This window comes from Chiloscyllium punctatum, chromosome 40 (genome assembly GCF_047496795.1).
Source record: "Chiloscyllium punctatum isolate Juve2018m chromosome 40, sChiPun1.3, whole genome shotgun sequence".
Classification (NCBI taxonomy): Eukaryota; Metazoa; Chordata; class Chondrichthyes; order Orectolobiformes; family Hemiscylliidae; genus Chiloscyllium; species Chiloscyllium punctatum.
In genome coordinates this window covers 55,844,061-55,857,803 of record NC_092778.1, presented here as the reverse complement: position 1 = coordinate 55,857,803, position 13,743 = coordinate 55,844,061, and the positions used below count along the sequence as shown (strand labels likewise).

General features: G+C 48.2%; 1 long non-coding RNA gene across 1 annotated transcript in view; it reads left to right on the top strand.

Moving 5' to 3' along the window:
• The first annotated feature begins 117 nt into the window (after positions 1–117).
• LOC140464633 (uncharacterized) overlaps positions 118–13,743 on the top strand; it is a 97,645-nt gene continuing 84,019 nt past the window's right edge. Inside the window, exon 1 of the long non-coding RNA XR_011954955.1 lies at positions 118–495. This is a non-coding gene — a long non-coding RNA (uncharacterized lncRNA). The remainder of the gene's footprint in view (positions 496–13,743) is intronic.

The following is a 13,743-nucleotide window of genomic DNA, read 5'->3' as shown; positions in this document are numbered from 1 at the left end:
TCCTGATCGCTCAGTCCCCCGAGAGTCAGTTTGATAAAAATGTCATCGTTCGACCCATCGTTACTTGGAATTGAAATAAAAAATAAAGAATGAAAGTTGTGGCCAGTTGCCCCCCCCCCCCGGGTGACGTTGGCGGGTAAATGGAAAAAAAAATTGGAGATAATTTACTGTAAAACGGTGACCTCTTCGGCTGGAATATCTCAATGAGCCGGACAGAGGCTCGTGTGCTTTTATAAACTCAAAGGAAAGATCTTGCATTTACATAGCACCTTCAATAACCTCAGCCTTCACTGTCCCTGAAGTGACTCTAGCAACTTTGTAACTCAGAGCCGACTTATTCACAACAAGGTCCCAGGCACACAAACAGATTGACCAGGTCATATGTGGTCTAACGTTTGAATACAATGCAATTTTTAAATTAAAAAAAAACACAAAAAGAACCGCGGATGCTGGAAATCAGAAACAAAACCAGAAGTTAATGGAGAAGCTCAGCAGGTCAGTGTGAGAGGTAATTTCGGTTTGCAACTTTAAGATGTGCCTAGACCACAGACTGATCTATAATAAAAGATAAAACTTTTGCTTCTTTTCTAAAAACATTAGACTTTTGCTTTCTTAAAACATTTTGTATACACAAAAGTAGAATAGTTTAAAATAGTGCATGCAGTTTGTGAGCAGAGTAAAACAAGCAGGCCCTTGATTGATGAAACCATAAACACAGGCAGGGAAGGATGAGTCCTTGACTGATAAGACTACAGGGAGAGAAAAATAACACCTCTAGGGTCTGGAGGCATGAAGGGGAGGGTCTGAAGACATTTGTTGCAGACTTTGTGATAAGGATGCAAGTTGGAGAATAATGATGTTTTTAAGAATGTGAACCTCATGGCTCGTTAGAACCAAGGAGGGGAGGGACTTGTGCTGTATATAATGAGAAACTTTGTAAGCCTCAGCGCGCCTTTTACTCAGAAGGCTGCCCATCTCTGCAGACTTGCTAATAAAGCTTTGTTTTCCTGAATTTGTCTAGAGCGATTATTAAGAAGCAATTTTCGTTTCTAACATCAGGCAGTATCTGTGGAGAGAAAGCAGAGTTGATGTTTCAGGTTCAGCTACCCTACTTCAGAATGACTATCTGTATTGGATAAATATTGGTCTGCACATTGGGACGGACGGTGATGCTCTTATACGTGGTGTGCCGTGGAGTTGTTCACAAAGACCTGAGACAAGGACAGATTTCTGAGAGTGTATCACTCCTTGAATATTGCATGTGCTCATGCCAGTAGTGAGCGACTTACAGCACAGCTTTTCTGCAGTTTTGTAACAGTCTGCAGCTAAACACCTACAGTGTTGCAGGATTAAGTGCCCATGTATCAGCACTTCTGATTTGAAAGCAGTTCCCCTGAGGTATTTACAACATATAGCTAATCTCTTGGCTGGTAAATCATGTTTCATTTCATGTTAGATCATTGCTTCTCAAACTATCGCTGGTTTTGGCACCATTTCTCGGCATGAAAATTGTTGTGACCCTTCTGGTCTTTCACAGGCCATACATGTCACAGGCTAACTGAGCCTGTTTTCCTTTCTCATGGAATTTGGATGTCAATGGCAAGGCCAGCATTTATCTCCCAACCCTACTTGTCCTTGAAGTGAGTGACCTTCAAGGCCATTTCGGGTCAGCCACGTTGGTGTCATTGAGGAGTCACAAGTAGGCCAGAGCAGGAAAGGATAGCAGATTTTCAAAGTTTGGGAGAAGATTTGTAGCTCGGGTGCTCGTTGTTGCGGTTCTGTTCGCCGAGCTGGGAATTTGTGTTGCAAACGTTTCGTCCCCTGTCTAGGTGACATCCTCAGTGCTTGGGAGCCTCCTGTGAAGCGCTTCTGTGATGTTTCCTCCGGAATTGATAGTGGTTTGTCTCTGGCGCTTCTGGTTGTCAGTTCCAGCTGTCCGCTGCAGTGGCCGGTATATTGGGTCCAGGTCGATGTGTTTGTTGATAGAATCTGTGGATGAGTGCCATGCCTCTAGGAATTCCCTGGCTGTTCTCTGTTTGGTTTGTCCTATAATAGTAGTGTTGTCCCAGTCGAATTCATGTTGCTTGTCATCTGTGTGTGTGGCTACTAAGGATAGCTGGTTGTGTCGTTTCGTGGTTAGTTGGTGTTCATGGATACGGATCTTTAGCTGTCTTCCTGTTTGTCCTATGTAGTGTTTTGTGCAGTCCTTGCATGGGATTTTGTACACTACATTGGTTTTGCTCATGCTGGGTCTCGGGTCCATCGTTCTGGTGAGTTGTTGTCTGAGAGTGGCTGTTGGTTTGTGTGCTGTTATGAGTCCTAGTGGTCGCAGTAGTTAGGCTGTCAGTTCGGAAATGCTCCTGATGTATGGTAGTGTGGCTAGTCCTTTGGGTTGCGGCATGTCCTCGTTCCGTTATCTTTCCCTTAGGCATCTATTGATGAAATTGCGTGGATATCCGTTTTTGGCGAATACTTTGTATAGGTGTTCCTCTTCCTCTTTTTGTAGTTCTGGTGTGCTGCAGTGTGTTGTGGCCCTTTTGAATAGTGTCTTGATGCAACTTCGTTTGTGTGTGTTGGGGTGGTTGCTTTCATAGTTCAGGACTTGGTCTGTGTGTGTGGCTTTCCTGTGTACCTTTGTGCTGAATTCTCCATTCGGTGTTCTCTGTACCATCACCTCTAGGAGTGGGATTTGGTTATCTTTTTCTTCCTCTCTCGTAAATCGGATTCCTGTGAGTGTGGCGTTGATGATCCAGTGTGTGTTCTCTATTTCTGTGTTTTTAATGATTACACAGGAGTCATCCACATATCTGACCCAGAGTTTGGGTTGAATTTGCGGTAAGACTGTTTGTTCTAACCTTAGCATTACTGCTTCTGCTATGAGTCCAGAGATGGGTAAGCCCTTGTATGTTCCGTTGATTTGTTCGTATATCTGGTTGTTGAATGTGAAGTGTGTTGTGAGGCATAGGTCCAGTAGTTTAAGTATGCAGTCTTTGTTGATAGGTTCAACGTCCTCTTGTCTGTTCTGTAAGTCCAGCAGGTTGGCTATTGTTTCTCTGGCTAGGGTTTTGTCAATAGAGGTGACAGTGCCGTTACATCGAATGAGACCATGGTTTCTTCCTTGTCTATGTGTATATTTCTGATGATGTCCAAGAATTCCTGTGTTGATTGTATAGATTGTCTGGATCTGCTGATCAGGTGTTTCAATTTCTGCTGTAGTTCTTTAGCCAGTTTGTATGATGGTGTCCCTGGTAGTGATACTATGGGTCTGAGTGGGGTGTCTGGTTTGTGCATTTTAGGTAGTCCATAGAATCTGGGGATGTTGTTGCTTTCAGGTTTCATTCTTTGTAGGTCAGACCTGGGGCCCCTGCATTGGTTGCTGCAGCAGCCTGGGGCCCCTGCATCACCAGAGACTTCTGCTATTGTCACCTGGACTATCTGGAAGAACATCCAGCAGCACAGCATGGCGAGCCCCAAGACCGCTAGCCCCAGCTGTACCTATGCTGGGGTAGCTTCTGCCCTAGGCTTGGCTGCTTATGCCCTGGCTGCAACCCTGACCCCCTTCAGGGGCCTCACTAAACGCCTGTGGGTTAAGGCCTATCCCCATTCCCACCATGACCATCAAGGCCTGCAGTAAGGCCATGGCTAGTGTGGTTGGCCCACTGGCTATCGTCTCTACAGCCCGGGTATGGGAAGGCCATATTTTTCCTAAAAGACTGAGCAGGTGGTCCACCTGGCTGTGCAGAAGGGGCTCACTGCAGGTGGGACATTCCTACCCTTTGACCCCTTTGAGGTAATGGCCCAGAGAGTTGTGATCTCCAACGTCCTGCCTTTTATTGCCAGTGAGCTCCTTCTCCCCCTCCTTCAAACACTGGGGGAAGTCCAGTCAGATGTGCACTGGCTTTTGCTTGGTCTGAAAGACCCTGCCCTCTGACATGTGTACTCCTTCTGGTGCCAGGTATCCATTTGCCTGGCCTGAGAGGAGGTCACCAAGGGCTCCTTTACTTTCCTCCATGAGGGTGTGGCCTACTGCATCTTCTGGATAGTGTGTGGTGTGACCTGTGCAGACCTATGGCTGTGGGGGGTTGTGCTGCTGCACCCCCTCCCCTGAAGTCAACACCACAAGCCCCACTAGTGGGGGCTAAGTCATGGGTTTCTAGCGTGTCAGCCTCAGGAGGGGAGGTGGGGTGAGCATCCTGCCTGACGGAAGGTGCAGGAAAAGACAAAACATGCCAAGCCCGGTAGCACTACAGCGGTGCTGTCCCTCCCCAGGGGATGAGCCCACGACATCTCCTGCCTGTCCTGTACCGTGGCCGAACTTGCCTGAACCCTCAGGGGCTGCAGCAGGGCCTTCTGCTGCTGCTGTTCTATCAGCCCCTGGGGACAAGGTTGAAATCAATTTGGGCCGCGGTGTGGGCTGCAGTATTTTAGACACTGCTGGGTTATTGAGCGGTGGAGGGGAAGAGGTGTTATCCTCACTCCTCACTCCCAGACTGTTGTTCTGGGAGCCTTGGCCCTTTTCCCGAGGAGTCGGTCGTCCCTATGTCTGGAGAGGAGCAGGGCCCTGAGCCACTGCTGCCTGATGACCTGACCTTGGGGCATTCTGGGAAGGAGTGCACTGAGGAAGTTACCACCGGTGACCTGGTGGGTGGGGTCACTGGGGGTTTGAGGCCATTTGGTGGTGCAGGACCAATCCCCACTGTGGGGGAGGGGCTGGTGATAGAGTGACTTCCTGGAGGAGAGTTCGGGTTCAGTGGTGGACAGTGGGGATGACAGGTAGCCCTTCTCCAGTGAGGTTTGAGTCCCAGGTGCCCCCCACTGAGCTCCCTCTCATCCCCCCCCCCCTCCCTCGAGGAACTCTGGGAATTTGTCAAGGAAACTGAGTCACCAGGAATGAGCCCAACTGGCACTTGACAGCTGGAGCTCCTTCGAGCGTGTGTAATGGTCGGCCCACGCTGCTCACCAAGCACCTGGGCTGGACACCAACAATTGAAAATGTGTCAGGAGCTACCTGGATGCACTCCTGGTGAGGGTGAGGGACTTTTGTGCCCCTCCCAGTAAACATATATAGTTTTAATTGAATTGGTAGTGGTTGCACAATACTGCTGACATGAAGACAACTATGGCCACCCTCAACATCACCAGCAGCAGAGAATCACAGCACAGATTCCAGACCTTCTCGGCTCTTCAGGACGGGAAGTATGCTGTGTGCTTCCTGCAAGAGACCCACACTACCTTGGGAATCGAAGCCACCTGGCTCTTGGAGTATCTCGGGGAAGTCTACATAAGTCACCTCACCTGCAGATCTAGCGGGGTGGCTAGCTTGTTGGCTTCACACTTTCAGCTAGAGATCTTGGGGTCAGGGAGCCTGGGCCAGGCTGTTTGCTTCACCTGACAGTTTGGCTGGGTGTCTCTGGAGAAGGAGTACGTGGTATCCACCAACACCCTTGAGTTGTTCAGGGAGAGGTCGGCATTGCAGGGAGTGGAGTGTATTATTTTCCCCTCTCCAACTTTATTTTGATTTAATCCCTGCCCTCCCTTCACTGTTTGATCATGCAGCATTGCCCTCTGAGAAGGGCACTGCTTGTCTCTGGCCACTTGGGTGTTTCCTTTCTTCCTGGTGGTGGAAATTGAATAAAGATTTGTACACCTTGTGCCTTTCACTGTGTCTCACACCTGCACACACACAACGTGGGTGCTGGGAAATCTAAGCATGACCACAGTTAGGTGGGAGTGTGGAGGTAATAAACAAAAAGGAATAGCAACTGTTGTCAGGGAGCTATTACTCAGGAATCTGCACCTCTGTACTCGTGGGTTCGAGTGGCTATCAGAGGGAGGGCCGTGGTGGCGAGGGTGACCAGGATCAGGGATGTGGTGGGGGTCTTGGCTGGACCTGCCACAGGATATAGCGAGCAGGGCAGCGGTAGATGTACGTTTTATGGCCACTACCATTCGGCAGCTTAAAACGGCGGTGTTCGGACCCGACATCGTGCACCAGTTGGAGGATCCTCAGGTGTGTGGCGGAATCCCATCTGCGCTTACCCCTGCCCGGACGGAATTTCACATTGGCTACAAGGGCCCAGAGCCTGTGCCCCACAACCTGAGCCGACTCCAGAATTTTAGTTTTGTCTCCCTCAGGGATGTAACATGGTGGGCCCTTTATCAACTGCTGCTGCACACCGTCCACCTCTTTTCCCTCATCATCTGCCTGGACATGCCATGGCGTGCCCATTTGTCTCCAAATGGCAGGAATCCCCAGTGGAGAGCTCTCTACATGGGAGTCCTCCCCTTTCTCTCGGGGATCTGGGGTGGAGGGTGCTGCACGCAGTGATCCCCTCCAACCGTAGATTGCAGTGGTTCATGGAGTCCCAGCCCAACTGCTTGGTCCACGGATTTCACAGCACCACAGGACGTGTATGTATGTGGTGTGGGTGTTTGCACTCCCTTTTTAGTTTTCTAGAGAACCTTCTCTGCTTTTGGCTGCACTTCAGCCCTATGCTCCTGATGTTTGGGCACTCGGTGCGGAAGGTGGAGGGTAGGTCAAGGATCTCTTCGTGGGTCTGGCCAAACTGGCCATTAACAGGTCCAGGGAGGGGGTCATTATGGCCGATTGCCTACCCCTCATCCGTGGTTATGAGCCTGTGTGTCCTTGGAGAGGGGGTCCGTGGTGTCTCCCAATACCCTCGAGGTTTTCAGGGAGAGATGGACACTGTAGTGAGTGGAGTGCTTTATTTTCTCCATCCAACTCTATTTTGATTTAATCCCTGCCCTCCCCTTCTCTTTTTGATCACACCTTCTTTGATGAGAAGAGCACTCTAGTGTTTCCTTTCTTCCTGGTGGTAGAAATTGAATAAAGATTTGTACACCTGTTGTTTTTCCACTGTATCTCAATCCTGCACATACACACACATCAAAGGTGCTGGGGAAAATATAAGCACTACCAGCGGTCATGTGGGGGTAATACAAAAAAATAATTGGGAGATTTAGAATCTCATCAGTACAGGGAACTGACTCTGTGCTGGCTGGGCCACAGTCAGTGTGTTCCTGCTGCTGTTGGTTTTTGCTTTTTTCGGGGGAGGGGGGAGTCCTGATTCCTGAACTGGCTGAATTATTTAGGCAGTTTGCTAACTGGTATTCCTTTTTATTGAGGACTGATTTTTAACTTGCCTGATCTTTTTTTTTTGTTTTTTTAAAATTTTCTTTTTGTTTTTTTTAAATTTTACCCCCACACTACCGCCTAAGTGCGGTAGTGCTTATTTTTTTCCCAGCACCCATGGTGTGCGTGTACAGGTGTGAGACACAGTGAAAGACACAAAGTGCATGAATCTTTATTCAATTTCCACCACCAGGAAGATAGGAAAACACCCGAGTGGCCAGTGACAAGCACTGCCCTTCACATCAAAGGGCAATGCTGTGTGAGCAAAACAGTGAAGGGGAGGGTAGGGACTAAATCAAAATAGAGTTGGAAGGGGAAATAATACACTCCACTCCCTGCGGCGTCCACCTCTCCCTGAACAACTCCAGGGTGTTGGTGGACACCGCGTGCTGCTTCTCCAAGGATACCCAGGCTCTAACGTAACCCCGGAAGAGGGGCAAGCAGTCGGCCCTAATGACCCCCTCCACGGCCCGCTGCCTGGACCTGTTGATAGCCAGTTTGGCCAGGCCCAGGAGCAGACCCACAAGGAGGTCTTCGGACCTGCCCTCCCTCCTCCGTACCGGGTGCCCGAAGATCAGGAGCGTGGGACTGAAGTGCAACCAAAAGCAGAGGAGGAGGTTTTTCAGAAAATCAAAAAGGGAGTGCAAACGCCCCCACCCAATATATACATGTTCCACGGACTCCACAGCGCCACAGAACAAGCAGTTGGGCTGGGAGTCCGTGAACCACCGCAACCTGTGGTTGCAGGGGACTGCCGCGTGCAGCACCCTCCACCCCAGATCCCCGAAAGGGGGAGGACTCCCGCGCAGAGAGCCCTCCACTGGGGATCCCCACCGCCCGGTGGCAAATGGGCACGCCAAGGCGTGTCCGGACGGTGGATGAGGGAGAAGAGGTGGACGGTGTGCAGCAGCAGTCGATACAGGGCCCTCCTTTTTATATCTTTGAAAGAAACAAAATTAAAATTCCAGAGGCGACTCAGGTTGTGGGGCACAGGCTCCCGCGGGAAGTACGGGACCTTGGGGCCAATGTGAAATTCCGTCCAGGCTAGGGGGAGCGCGGACGGGATCCCACCGCACACCTGAGCGTCCTCTAACTGGTGCACTACGTCGGGTCCGAGCACCGCCGTTTTACGGCGTCGGATGGCGGTGGCCACGTACCGGACGTCTACCGCTGCCCTGCTAGCTATGTCCTGCGGCAGCGTCCAGCCCAGGCCCCCGGCACCCAGCACGTCCCCGACCCTGGTCGCCCTCGCCGCCTTGCCCCTCCCCTCCGACAGCCACTCGAACCCGCGAGTACGGAGGTGCGGATTCCTGAGCAACGGCTCCCTGACGACAGCCGCTACTCCAGCCGGAGGGTAGGCACGACGCGATTCGACCATGTTCCAAACAGTGATCAGGTCCTGGTAAAAAGACAGGCAGCGTCTTGAGGGCGACCTCCAAACCGTCACGGTCGACGAACAAGAGCTGCGTGTCATAGTTGAGGTTACGCACCGGGCGGAAAAAATACGTCGCCAGGGCGCACCACCTAGGAGGAGGCTCGACGTAAAAGTATCGCCGCAAGGTCTGAAGGCGGAACGTCGCGACCTGGGTGCGGACGCACACCAGCGACTGACCGCCCTCCTCAATAGGGAGACTCAGAACCTGCACGGCGACCCAGTGCATCTTTTTGTCCCAGAAGAAGTCAACCAACGTTCTCTGGATGTTAGCGACAAAGCCAGGAGGAGGGACCAAAGTGACCAGCCGATCTTGCCTGATCTATACAGTCAATGTGTTTCAGGTGTAACTCAGTTCTCATGAGGGAACTGTTGTTTTACTGGCTGGTTACAGCCTGTGTGTTATTATCTTCCCTTTCTCTTTGAGAAGAGAACTATGCTGATTTAATGGTTGGGTTCAGCCCTTGCACTCTGGTTTTCTTTCCTTTGAATGTGTTTTCACTTTTTTTGGTGTTTGGACTGAACCCTTGTGACAAAATACATATTTCCCGATGAGCTGTTCTTGTGGGTAGGCCTGGCCCTTTGAGGGTGACTGGGCCTTTGTAAAGACTGAACACCTGTGTGTGCTGGGAAGTGAGCAATTGCTGCATCCTGGAGTGGACCAAACCCCGAAGAATTAATTGCACCTTTTAAATGTTCTGTGGGCTTGGTCCTTTGGATGGACCAGGTCTCTGAAGATTGAACACCTGTGTATGTGGCATGGACTCTGCCTTCTGGATCGGACCAAACCCGTGAGTTAACTACAGCTTCACAATGTACTATGTTCCTGAGAATGGGCCTGGTTCTCCCTGGAGGGGCCAGGCCTCTGTGGAGAATGAACACCTGCGTGTGCTGGGATGCGAGCACTTGGTACAGCCTGGAGTTCGGGTGTGGATTCTGTCTTTGTACTGGAAACTATATTGAGGATTTTGTGAATTCTGTTACAGTATGTGGGTTTTGTAATTAATTGTGTTTGCGTGCGGGCCAGAGTGGGCTAGTCAATACATGGGTTGGGTGGAGCTGGAGGGTTAATGATCAGTCTGCAGGAATGTGGACTGGGGGTAGGGGTGTTCTTTTGGTACACAGGGTGACTGGGGGCTAGGCAACTGACATCATATCCTTAGGAAAGCTGGTCAAGAGAGGGATAGCCAGTATGTGTGCTGGCTGGGGGGCTGATGACAGGCCTGGAGGAAAGCGGGCCAGGAAGAGCCTGTCAGTATGCAGGTCAGTGGGGCCGGGCGACTGATAGCATCCTCGCAGGAAAGCTGGTACAGGGCAGGCCAATCAGTATGTGGGGAAGCTGAGTGATGGCAGCCCGTAGGAAGGCTGACCAGGGGAAGACTGGTCACTACGCAGGGAGGCTGGGAGTCAGACAGCCAATGACCAGTCCGTAGGAATGCTGACCAGGAGAAAGGGTCAGTCAATGAGGGGTGGCCAGGTGCTGCAAGGCCGACAGCCTGACTGTAGGAGAGCAAGTTGGGGGTGGTTTGGTTAGTACGTGGGGTGACCAGGAGCCGGTGGCTGACTTCCATCATGGAGGAAAGTGGGCTGGGGAGGGTTGGTCTGTACGCAGGGTGGCCAGAGACTGGAAGGCCAACATCCAGTTCGTAGGAAAATGGCCTGGGGTAGTCCGGTCAGTGCACGAGGCAACAGAGAGCTGGGTAGCCGACCACCAGCCTGGAAGCAAGCAGGCCTGGGGAGAGTCAGTCAATACGCAGGCCGGGCAGAGAACAGAAGGCTGATGACTGTTCTGCATGAAGGCTAATTAAGGACGGTCTGAGCAGTATGTGGTGTGGACGGGTGTCAGGTGGTTTTTTTATATAGCTATATTGGTTCTGTGTTCTATGCACTGTTTCTCGTTTGATTGCACTGTCTTGTCTGTGTTTGTAAATGTTATCTTTGTGATGAATGAAAGTGGGATTTGAGGTTTGTCCTCATCTCCCTGAAAACTGATTGATTGGTGGGGTTTGGAGTTTGGCTTTGCTGCCCTTTCTCCTGTATATCGTGTTTTTTGTGAACTACTGCTTTCTATTTATTGTTAACTGTATTTTGTATTGTTTAATTAAAAAAAACAGGAGATGGGCTCTTGTGCAGTGGTAGTGTCCTTACCCCTGGATCAAGGGGCTTGAGTTCAAGTCCCACCTACTCTAGAGGTGTGTAATAAAATCTGAGCAGATTGATTAGAAAAAAATATATAACCAGGAGATTAGAATCTCTTCAGTTGCACACTGACTCTGGGCTGGCTACAGCCAATGTACCATTTACTGGTAAATAAAGAGCACCTGGAGAACTTGGACATAGTACTTAAATGTTTCTCCCTGGCATGTGTATGCCTTAGAGAAAAATATGTGTTCCAGGTGCCCCAAGTGGCCAACTTGGGTTACATAGTCGACAAAGCCAGGTTACACCCGTTTAAAGAGAAAGTGAGAGCGATTAAAGGAGCCCGGCTCCCACATCTGTACCGGAACTTAAATCTTTCCTTGCGTTAGTGAATTATTGCAGAAAATTCATACATGACCTGGCCTCTACCTTGCCACCTTTTACACCTGCTGTTGATAAAAGGTCAGGCTTGGAAGTGATTGTAAAGCCAAGAAGCAGCCTTTAAGGAAGTGTGAAAGCAGCTCTTGTCATTTAAGGTGTTGGCCCACGAAGACCTGAAGTGAAAAGTAGTGCTGACATGTGATGCCTTCCAGTAGAGTATCAGAATAGTGTTGGCTCACTGGTTGCCCAATGGAGTAGAGTGCCCATAGCGTATGCTTCCTGGACATTGGCTGATGTCAAACGCAAGTATGTGAAGATACAGAAGGAAGCTTTTAGTGGTCTCCTTTGGTTTGAGGAAGTTCAAGAATGGGATCATAGCAACAGATCACTAACCCCCACCAGGGTTACTGAAGGAAGACAAAGCAAAACATACATGGTCCCTCTGAACAGGCAGAACCTGCAGATGCTCTCTCTCCATCTAATGTTGAGAAAAACCTCAGTCTGAAATGGGTGCATCCTTGATACCATTGCCACAGGAAGAAGAGGAAGAATCTCTCCCAAGATGTTTCGGATTCAAGACATGGGCCACATCTGGTACACATCACCTGCATCTGAGTCAGAATTGGAGGAACTGGACCTGGGGCAAAAATGTCACGAGAAGCTACGAGTGAAAAAAGAGCTTACATCCCTGTACTTGGGGATGAGTGATGTAGTGATTTAGGAAGAGGTGGATCTTGTTGGCTGTGAATTTCTTGATTGGGTTTGTTAACCTAGGTTAATCAGGAAAGTCTTAACTGAATAAGGTAACCAGAAGATTAGAACTCTTCAGTTGAGGACTGATTACAAGCTGGCTGGCCACATACAATGTACTGTGGGCTAGTAAATAAATGGACCCAGCCCTTCTGCAGTTATTTCAAGGGTACTGTGGAATAAACTTCCTAAGGAAGGGGTGGATGTGGGCATAGGTGCAATGTTTAGAATTCACTTTTAGACAAGTAGACGAATAGGAAATATTTAATGGGTTTTGTGCCTAGTACTGTGCCCCAGTAGCAGGCAGGTGGGACTAATCTAGTTTGGAATTATGTTTGACTGTTGGACTGAAGGGTCTATTTCCTTGCTGTATGACTGAGCTTGTTCTGCTGTTTGATTAGGTCAAGGTAGATTAGTACTTCAACTCAATTTATCCTACCTTTTTGATCCACAACATTATTATAAATCCTTAACAAAGTGTATTGATCTCAATATTGAAAGTCTTAATGATGCTCTGTTGACAGCCTTCGGTTCCAGCTTAAATAATAATTAAAGTTCATTTTAGTTTCAGATCTTAGCTCGCTTTTTCATGTGAAAAGTATTTCTAAATGTCACATTCTTTTAATTTTAAGATGTCCTCTTGATCTGAATACTTGTATCAGAGGAAGTAATTTCTCTGTTAACTCATTGAGAGACTCAATCAGTTGATACATCTCCATTCGACACAAGACCTTCTGTTCTGAAGAGAATACAAAACAAGTTTGCGTAATTTCATTATTATTTACACTTTAAATTCCCAATCTCACCCTGATGAATCATCATTGTAACCTTTCTTTGGCAAAGAAATCCATTCTCAGTGCCTTAAAACAGAATGCAATACCTAGGCGAAAGTGAGGGTTACAGATGCTGGAGATTAGAGACAAGAGTGTGGTGCTGGAAAAGCACAGCAGATCAGGCAGCATCCGAGGAGCAGGAGAATCGACGTTTTTGGCAAAAGCCCTTCAGGAATGCAGTACCCGTCTTGTAGTGTGTGAGATTTATATATATTTATTATAATTGTTTTTTTTTAATATTTAACTTAGTGGGGCATTTGGGGTTTCTGTGTTTGAGGTGTTTATAGTGACTAACTTGTAAATATTTCTGTAACCATTATGAATTATTTTAAAACCATGTGAGACTAATGGATTTTTGTTTTATCTTGGAGAGCTTTTACAACCGAACAAATTAAACAGGTTTCGGTTAGCAGGTTCTATAATGTGTTATTAAGCTTGGAGGAGTACTCCATGGCTTGGAAAAAATGTTTTGGTTTCACTTTGTACCGCTGTAGGAGTTCTGGCTAAAGATGAATGTTGACGCAGTTTCTCCTGAGAAAGAAGAAGATAGTTTAGATTTGTTTTTTTTTAAAAAGCCTCCAAGCAAGGAGTTTAGTAATAGTTCCAGACCCCAGAACTACTTGGGTAAACGCTGAAGATTATTTGTTGCTGAGAAAGTTTTTAAATGCAAGTGAATGAATATTCCAGAAAGAGCAATCCATCAGATTCTTCAGACTGGGAATGGTAGTCACAGTTAAACTAAGCCTATGGAGGTGATAGAAAAGATTCTCTCTCGTGCGAGTACAGTAAAGATGTATCTGTGCAGGAGAGTTTTGGAATTAATGGGATTATATTTTTTTTGCTGCATGTTTCAAAATCTTTACTGTGCTACATGGAAATTGTTTTGGTTTATTCTATTTTATCTTTATTTCTTTTGTGAAATAAGCTTTATTTTATTGTTTTTAAAATCAAATCTGCAATATTGCATTCTTATGTTTCTGTGGGAGATTATTTGAATTTTACAAGGTAAAATCAAAACGTGATCAACCAAGCCAGATATCAGTCTGGCATTTGAC